The sequence below is a fragment of the Lathyrus oleraceus genome, chromosome 3 (assembly GCF_024323335.1).
Source record: "Lathyrus oleraceus cultivar Zhongwan6 chromosome 3, CAAS_Psat_ZW6_1.0, whole genome shotgun sequence".
Classification (NCBI taxonomy): domain Eukaryota; kingdom Viridiplantae; phylum Streptophyta; class Magnoliopsida; order Fabales; family Fabaceae; genus Lathyrus; species Lathyrus oleraceus.
The window spans coordinates 282,643,589-282,652,782 of NC_066581.1; the positions used below are offsets into that span (position 1 = coordinate 282,643,589).

The window sequence follows — 9,194 nt, forward strand, 5'->3', positions numbered from 1 at the left end:
GTGGTATCAGAATTGGAGGTTCCTGGAGATACTTCTTGATTTTATCAAAAGCTTCTTGACATTCATCATTCCATATCATCTCTTGATTTTTTTTCCAGTAATTTGAAAATGGGTCTGCAGGTAGCAGTCAAATGGGAGATAAATCGGGCAATGTAATTCAAGCGTCCCAAGAAACCTCTGACTTCTTTCTTGTCCACTTTAGTACCTAGACTTACAATTTTGATTGATTCCTCATGCGGCTGTATAGTCCTTTCTTCTTGCAGTAACAGTCTGGCAAGTTCTCCAGGTACTTCACAATCTTCCTCACTTCCATCCTCGGCTTGGTAGATCGGATTTTCAAAGTCATAATGAACAGTAGTAGAACTATTATCAACAGGATCCAGAGTGGGTATGGATCTGCAATTTGTTACGTGAGTGTGTGTAAGAAAACATAGCTTGTTTGGAAGATGACAGGAAAGATAAAGAGCGCAATATTTGAATGCAAAAAGTCCATTGATTTATTGAATGTGAATATGCTTATGAAAATGACAAAACCCTTAAAAAATTAGCTATTGTGCCCCGGGTATAGACACAATGCTTTGAAACACTAAAATAGCAATAACAATTACTCCGGACTAAAGGAAGTCGGGATAATGTCTTCAGCCTTCCAATTATTGAGTCCGTCACCAATTGTTGGGAAAACCCAGCTATCCAAGTCACAATCGCTATCAGCATCTTCTACAACATTAACAGTCTTGTCATGGTTAGGCATAGGTGCAGTGATGACATTAGGAGTCTCTGGAGGATCAAATTCAATTTCTCCAGCGTCGATCATATCCCGAATCTTATTCTTCAACAACCAACAATCGTTTGTATCATGCCCGGGGCTATCAGAGTGATATGCACACCTGGCATTGGGATTATAACGAGGAGAAGTAGTGTTGGGATTCGTAGGAGGATCTCTGAGGGTAATCAACTTTGCTTTTAGCATACCCTGCAGTGCCTGTGCTAAAGTCATATTGATCTTGGTAAACTGCCTTCTTGGCCTGTCTTGTCTGTGCTGGAAGTTTTGAGATGGCGGTGCTGCAATCGTAACTGCTCCAATGGTATGGTCACGATTTTTCTTGCTATGACCCCTTTGACCGTACACAGCATTTGATTCGTTCCCTTCCTGATAGGACCTTTTGGTGCTTGCAGAGGTAGCCACCTGTATCTTTCCACTTCGAATGCCGCTTTCAACACGTTCACCTATCAATATAAGTTCAGTGAAACCCGATGAAGAACTTCCCAGTAGATGGCTGTAGAATGGGCCCGTCAGTGTACTCATGAACATGTCTACTAATTCTCGATCAGTCATAGGGGGTTTGACTCTGCCAGCCAAATCTCTCCATTTTTGAGCATATTCTTTGAAGCCTTCTTTAGATCCCGTAGTCATATTCTGCAACTGTAGCCGAGTAGGCGCTAGTTCAGAATTATACTGGTACTGCTTGTAGAAAGTTGTTGCTAAATCAGTCCAGGTGTGGATGTTAGAGCTCTCGAGCTGATAGTACCATTCCAACTGTGTGCCAGCAAAACTCTCTTGGAAGAAATGGATCCATAGCTTCCTATCAGTGGTATACGGCTGAATCTTTCTCACATAAGCTCTCAGATGCATCTGAGGACAAGACGCACCATCGTACTTAGTGAAAGTGGGGATCTTGAATTTGCGAGGAATGGCCACATCGGAGACCAGACCCAAGCTTTCGAAATCCAGACCGGGCGCCTTCTGGCCCTCCATAGCTAGCATACGTTCTTCCAGCAACTTGTACTTGCCATCTCTTGGAGAGTATTGTTCATTCTCGTAATCTTCATCGTCGTCCTCAGGGTTGAAGAGATCAACATTCTCCTCTTCTGAATCATTCTCTGTCTCCTCTTCTTGATCCTTCGGCATTCTGATCTTGACTCCTGCGGCCTGTCCTTTAAGCCTTCTTCCCGGGTTAATGTAGCTCACAGCTTTCTTGTCTTTCTTCTTCTCGAGCAAGAGAGCCTTCAGTTCCTCATGCCCCTTGGATAAGTTCAAGATCATCTCCTGGAATTGAGCATTTTGAGCCTGGAGATCCTTGACAGTTTGTTCGAGAGCCATCTTTCTGTTTAGAAGGAAGACCGTGAGAACATTGATCTTTTAGAATACCTGTTATGCAATGTTATGTTATGCTATGCAATGTATGAAATGTTTTCAAGGACTTTTGGAATTTAACTTTGCGTAAACCACCAAAAAGAGAGGAACTTTTATTAATAATTTCTTTAATCAATGTTCATTACAACAAAATAATAAAATACAATGAAAGCTCAAGTCTCCCAGGGACGACTTTTTTTTGGGCGAAGATATGCATTGAGTCTTCGTTCCTCATTAAGCTGGCCGGTAAGTTCTAACACTTTCTTCTTTTCAGCACATAACTGGGCTTCAAAAGTATCCCTTTCCTCTCTCAACTGGATCCAGGATCTCTTCAATTATTCAACATCGGTAGGCATATCTAGATAAGGAATAATCTGAGGAGTACCTCCTTCAACTCCTGGTTCAACAATCAATGGTCCGACTGCAAGATATGGCATGACAAGTTCACGAGCTCTTGCGCGTACCCATCTGAGATAAGGTTCCATAGGAATAGAGTTTTTCTGTCCTAAAGTACTTCTTTTCACCATGCCCCAAGCTCGTACAAACCTTTGACGGAGACTTTGAGAATCGTTGTCATAGTCAAACACAGTGCCTTGGATAACTATTTCATGTGGGCCATCTCTTCGAGCACAACCAAACTGACATAGGGCTAAGGTCGGGTTATAAGTAATACCTCCTCTTGTTCCTAGGAGTGGTACGTTAGGGAACTCTCCACAACGGTCAATGATGATAACATTTTCTTTGAGATGAGGACACCAACGAATGTCTGAATGGGAGAGCGACATTATCCTTTGAGACCATTTCAAATTGTACTCGTTCTTCAAGACTGATTGAGGAAGGTGCGAAGTAAACCACCTAGACAATAAAGGTACGCAGCACATGAGAGTCCCTTGCCTCTTCATAGTACGGGTGTGAAAGGAATGCAAAATGTCTCCAAGCAAGGTAGGGACAGGGTTATGAGTGAGAAATATCTTAATAGCATTCATGTCTATGAATTGGTCTGGATTAGGGAATAACACCAAACCATAGATTAGTAATGCTAGTACATCTTCGAAAGCATGTACATCCATAACTTTTAAGAATTCTCGGGCCTTATTTATCAGAAATTTGGCAAGTAAACCCTTAATTCCACTTCTTGTTACCCAATTAGTTTCAATATCGGACTTTGTCATGTGTAAAGCCGCGGCAACTTCTTCGGACTTCGGAATCTTTTCTAAACCACTGAAAGGTGTTTGATCAAGGATAGGTATCCCAAGCAGCCTGGAGAATTCTTCTAACGTGGGTACCAACTGATAATCTGGGAAAGTGAAGCAATGATGTTTAGGATCGAAGAACTGGAATAGGACTCTCATCATATCTTCTTTGAAACCAGTGGTAACCAAATTGAGGAGAGAACCATGTTTCTTGATGAACTGAGCATGATCGGGAAGTTCTGACACTAAATCCTTGAGTTGAGGAGAGATCGCTACAACATTGATCCGGATGGTCTTCCTGGAAGCCATAACCTATTTAACAGAGCAACGCTAAATCCCTAAGTCCTTGAAATGGTTAGTACAATGTCATGATGTCATGATGTTATGATGTTATGATGTCATGATGTAACAAGCACAAACAAGTCACACTGCAATCATTCCTAGGTTTTAAGGCTTGCATGAGTTCCATAGGTAAGTACCCTCCCCACTGAAGTTTGGTTGGTTCAACCTGTCCTAGAATAGTAACCGGGTTCTAAAAGGATCTCCAATCATTGACCTTCCTTTAAGTCCACTTCAGTGCAACACCAAGTGGTTGACCAAAGCTTCCCTAAAGTCCAATCTCAAAGATTGTAGTATCGAGTCTCAACCAACCCCAGTCGGAACCGAAGTCAGTTATCTCACTACTTTCTAATGGCTAGGATGAGTCAATTAGGGTTCTAAAGGTCTGGTTAATGCTTTTATGACACCACGCAGACGCCAAATTTCTCCTTAAGTAAACATGAGGAACATCAGGACATCCAAAGTGTCACATTAACCGTAGCCATCATTTTAACCATTCCAGTATACGCCGGATAGTCGCGATGATCTATTGCTACTTACCTAAGGTACACTAGATTCGGGTGTAGGATCTTTCACTCAAGCACAACATACCCAAGCAACCCCTTAAAATTAAATTAGACAATTCAAATAAGCGATCTTGTTTTTTTTTTTTTGATTTTTTTTTTGAAGGTAACCTCTCTTTGTTGTCCCCACTAGAGTCGCCAGTTCTGTCATACGGTGAACTGGACTTTTGTGTTTTTGCTTTGGAAAGCAAATGTCGCGGTTAGCAAGAGTCGCCACCGACTTTTCTTTTATCCAATAAGGAAAGGCGGAAAAGAACAGGAAAGACCTTGATTAGATTTTGGGTTCGGGAGGTACATTATACAAAGGGAAGGTGTTAGCACCCTTTGTATCCATGGTTATCCATGGGCCCTTAATTGCTTGATCACTTATGTTATTTTTCTTGTCTGAAAAAAAAGTGTTTGTGAACTGCTTAGAAAATGTTTTGAAGAGAGAGTTTAACTTTGTAATGATTCTTGTACGAATGTATACAAATTATTTATCTCGTTTAATTTTGAAAGCTGTTTAGAAAAATATAACTTGGCAATGATCCTAGTACGAATGTATGCCAAGTGGTGATTTTCTAATAGATATTTTGCAAATTTGTGGGGTGTGAAAAATATTTTAAGTTGTGAGTCAGCAATTAAGAGTTATACCTACCCAGGTCTTTATAGGTATTTCCTATCCTTATGAGGGTAAAACTGTCCTTACTATTGAGAAGTAAGTAGTCTTGTCCTTTGGATGTAAGGGACATCGTAGGGTCATCGATTGGCCATTGAAGGCAACATTTGTAAGGATACCTTAGCATTCGAAGGGACGATCATCATTTAACCGTAGGCTACAGCGACGAGTCATCGAGGGACAAAATCATATATTCGCATGCAGCATCCGAGGGACTATGATTTATCTTATAGGGACATGATGATTTAATCGAAGGGTCTTTGCTAAGTGTATCCCCACATTCGCGGGACATGACCGTAATACCGTAATACCGTAAGGCAACAAAGAGAGGGCCAAGATCACATATTCAAAGGCAATATTTTATAATCAATTAGGCGATTAGGATGAATCTCCATATCATAATAAATTAGGTAATTAGGATGAATCTCCACAAGGGTATCCCACAAATAAAGTGAAATACCTAGCAAGCTACCTTTTCCAGGAGTATGTGAACCCTTACAAAATTCAGCAAACAGGTCAGAACACCAAATCAGGGTGCAATCGAGAGTTGCACCAAACAAAAGGAATCACAACAGTAATAGGGTCAGGTAAACAATGCATGGCTATGATAAAACATGTCAGATGAGCAAAGATCAGAACAGAAAAGTCAGCGACTGTCACGTTCGCTGCTGCCTCGCCTAGCGAGGGCTTAGCGAACACTCGCTACAGGTTCGCTTAGCGATGTGCTAGCGAACGACTACGGGTTTGAATTTAAGAACAGTACGATTTCAGCGAGCTCCAAACCCTATGGCATCCATTACAGAAATTACATGGTTAAACATTCAAGATATTATTTTGCACATTCATATATACTTAAACCCATATGCAAAATCTAAGATGTGTTTATAAATTCAATCATAATACCACATGTAAATTAAGAGCATAAAGCGGTAATGGTAGTGCAAACCTGTTTGCAATTGAATTGCAACGTTGAATTGGCAGATCACTCTTGGTGTCGGATTGAGTTGGGCGGAGGTAACCTTTGTGCAAATGAGTTGCCTTCAGGGTTTCCTTTAGGGTTGCTCTGAATTCTCTTGGTTAGCCTCCAGGGTTTGCTCGGTTGCTTCTGTTAGGGTTTCCTTGCTAGGGTTTCTGTCCGTCTCCTTCTGTCCTTTTCTCTGACTGATCTCCCTTTTTCTGAATGAGGTCTTGGTATTTATAATAGTTTTTGTGACCTGATGGGCTCAGAATGAAGCCCAAAAATTCTGGTATTCGCAAGCTTCGCTAGGCGAGTGGCGCAGCGAAGAGTTCGCTAGGCGAATGATTTGGCTCGCCTAGCGAGCAAGCCATTTTAAGCCATTTTCTGGATTTGACCACCTGTGTGCTGGGTCTTTGTTCCTTTAAGATCAATGCCTTGAAAAATGAGTTAGAGTGCCTTGAAAAATGTCTTGCAAGATTAACGGGCAAATTTTGGGGGTATGACATGTGGTAATATATACAAATCTATATCGTTGTAACCGGATTGTTCGTGACTGCCAAACATATGCTGAACATCATCATCATCTCGAATCTTCTTATAATAAAATTTTACCTGGTTTTCTGCAAACCAAACCGGATTTTTATAGATGATATGACCCACATTATTGCACTGCAATTTCTTTTCTATTCTTTGTTTCAGATGTGAAAAATTTGATCGTCGATTTATTGTAAACCGAGTCACCTCTGTGTTTCGAAAACAAAAATCGAACAATTGATGAGCAAATATTTCACCTTCGACATGGGCACAGATCATAATGTTGTGTGGAAGATATTATGTTAAAATATTAAATATATAGATATTTTTAATGGAATTGAATGTATTGCTAAATTGTTCATCTGCACAGCATAAATAGTTTGGTCTTTGATAAGTTGGTCGTTAAGGATTCAAAATAATTGAATACTTAAAAAAATGACTGAATAATTAAAATCAATCAATAACTCAGTAATATGCAACTATAAATCTTCCATACTAGATTGAGCAGTTGCATTACTTACATCGATCTTTGATACCACCCATCAAATCCCGCCACCAATGCCAATGGTTTCAATGACACTGACCAACTTGAGTCCGACAATTTTGACGGTGGCAGTGGTTGTCTGGCGTTGTTTATTCTTCCAGCCCCTCTTATGAATAAATTCATCATTAAGAGTCAAACAGATAATGTATCTAAACTTTGTGAATTTCCTTTGGTTATGGTCAGAAAGGCTAAGCAAACAATAACATTTTAAATACCACACAAACACCTCATACATTTTAAATAGATGAAAGTGTCAATTGTGTTGTAGATATCAAACCGAATAATTAATACATAATAACTAAAACCGTAGAATTCCTTCTACAAAACAAAGATAGCCCCCAACACACTAACAATTGGCTCTGCAGGAGGCACCTCATCAAACTCGGGTGGCAATAAATACTGATTGTATGTCTCAGTTCTCAAATCAAGGGAAACAATAAAAACTTGATCAACAGTAATATCCTTATAATCATCACCGATATACCAAAGTTTATTTTGAATAGCCAACCAGTTAAAAGTGCTTTTAAGATACACACCATTTTCCTTTTCTGAAATTGAGTCCAAATGCAAAGGATCAACAGGAAAACTTCCGATATCTCTCCAAACGGAATTACCCAACCTTAGAATTTTGACATTGCTTTTTAGTTCACGTTTGTTGTAACGTGAGGCCACTATCTTATAAGTTCCAGTCTAATCATCACAACCAAAGTAGAATTTGTAATAGCCATCATCAATAGAGGAAGTGCAGTTGGGACTATTGTGAAACAAGCGCAAGAACCCAAAATTTGGAGATGTTTTCCTGGTGGCTGGGTTCCATAATCGGAACCAGTACTCATAATATTCACGGGTGATGTATACACCAGCAAAACAGATTAATCCATTACAGGAACCAATTAAACCGTATTCATTGTTTTTCACAACGTAGTAAGGATCTACTTCAACAGCGAAAGAGGGATTCTCGATTAAACTGCATAAAGAGTAGGGAATGAAAGCTTCCTCAACGTCCCATTCATCGTCACTGCCATAGGGAGACTCACCTGAAATGTGACTGGCCATTAGTATGAAATGTGGATTTCGTGTTGATGATCTCTTAAGATGAAATTTCACAAAAGTGGGATCGGAAACGAGGTTATCGTAATACTTGCTAACGCATCTGAATCGCAAAATAGATTTCACGGGAAGAGCGGATAAGATCTCACCAACAAGATCGTTGGGGAAAAACTTCGGCAGCGGAGCCATGTTTGTCTTAGTTTTTAATGCGATAAGATCTCGCTAACAAGGTCTTTGGGGGAAAACTCTGATATTATTTGTAATATGTAGAAGTTGGTGATTATATAAAATTCATTGTATTTTACTTTAATTACTTTTCTGTAAGAATATCATTCAAAAAACTTTGTCTGGTCAATAAAATATATAATCATTATTGTTATTTTATATATATATATATATATATATATATATATATATATATATATATATATTACTAATAATTTAATTAAAAAATATTAACTGGTCAATAAAATATATAATTTTTAGTTATTTATATATTTCTAATAGTTTAACTAAAAAATATTGTCTGGTCAAAAAATATATTCAAAAATTTGTGATACAAATAAAGAAGATTTTCTAAAAATATATTAAAATTTATAGAAAATTTAAAAATGGGGAAACATAGAATCTTACCTAATAAAAAACATTAAAACAAATTTAAATTCAAAAAGATGCATATGCGCATCACATGCATAATTCAACAAACCTACCCTATTGTAAAATCAATTCTTTTTAAAAAATATTTAGGTCTAGTTTATTTTGTCTTTTTTTAAAAATGATTTTTATGGTGTTGTATATTTTAGTGTAAAAAAAATTTACAAAGAAACCTTTCATAAAAGCTTCAAATAAAATTTTTGTTTGAATAGTTATTCTTAAAATATTATTTTAGACATTTTATCATTTTATTGAAATTTTTTTTGGATATCAAAATTTTAAAAAATCACTTAATTTTGAAGCTATTTCAAATTAGGGGTGTTCAAAACCAAACCAAACCAATAGAAAACCGCAAACCAAACCAAACCAAACCGAAACCGCAAAAAACCGCATTTGATTCGGATTCGTTTGGGTCATTTTTTAACAAAACCGCACGGTTTGGTTTGGTTTGGTTTGCGGTTTGTATTTTGCAAACCGAACTAAATCAAACCAAACCGCATTATGTTACAACTCAAATTTTACTTATCCCACCTCCAACCAAAACATCAAACCTAGTATGTCTTAACC

The 9,194-nt window shown here is 38.2% G+C and overlaps 1 pseudogene; it reads right to left on the minus strand.

Annotated features, from left to right (window-relative positions):
- Positions 1-7,112: 7,112 nt before the first annotated feature.
- On the minus strand, positions 7,113-8,231 carry LOC127127041 (F-box/kelch-repeat protein At3g23880-like; annotated as a pseudogene).
- Between the last annotated feature and the right edge of the window lie 963 nt (positions 8,232-9,194).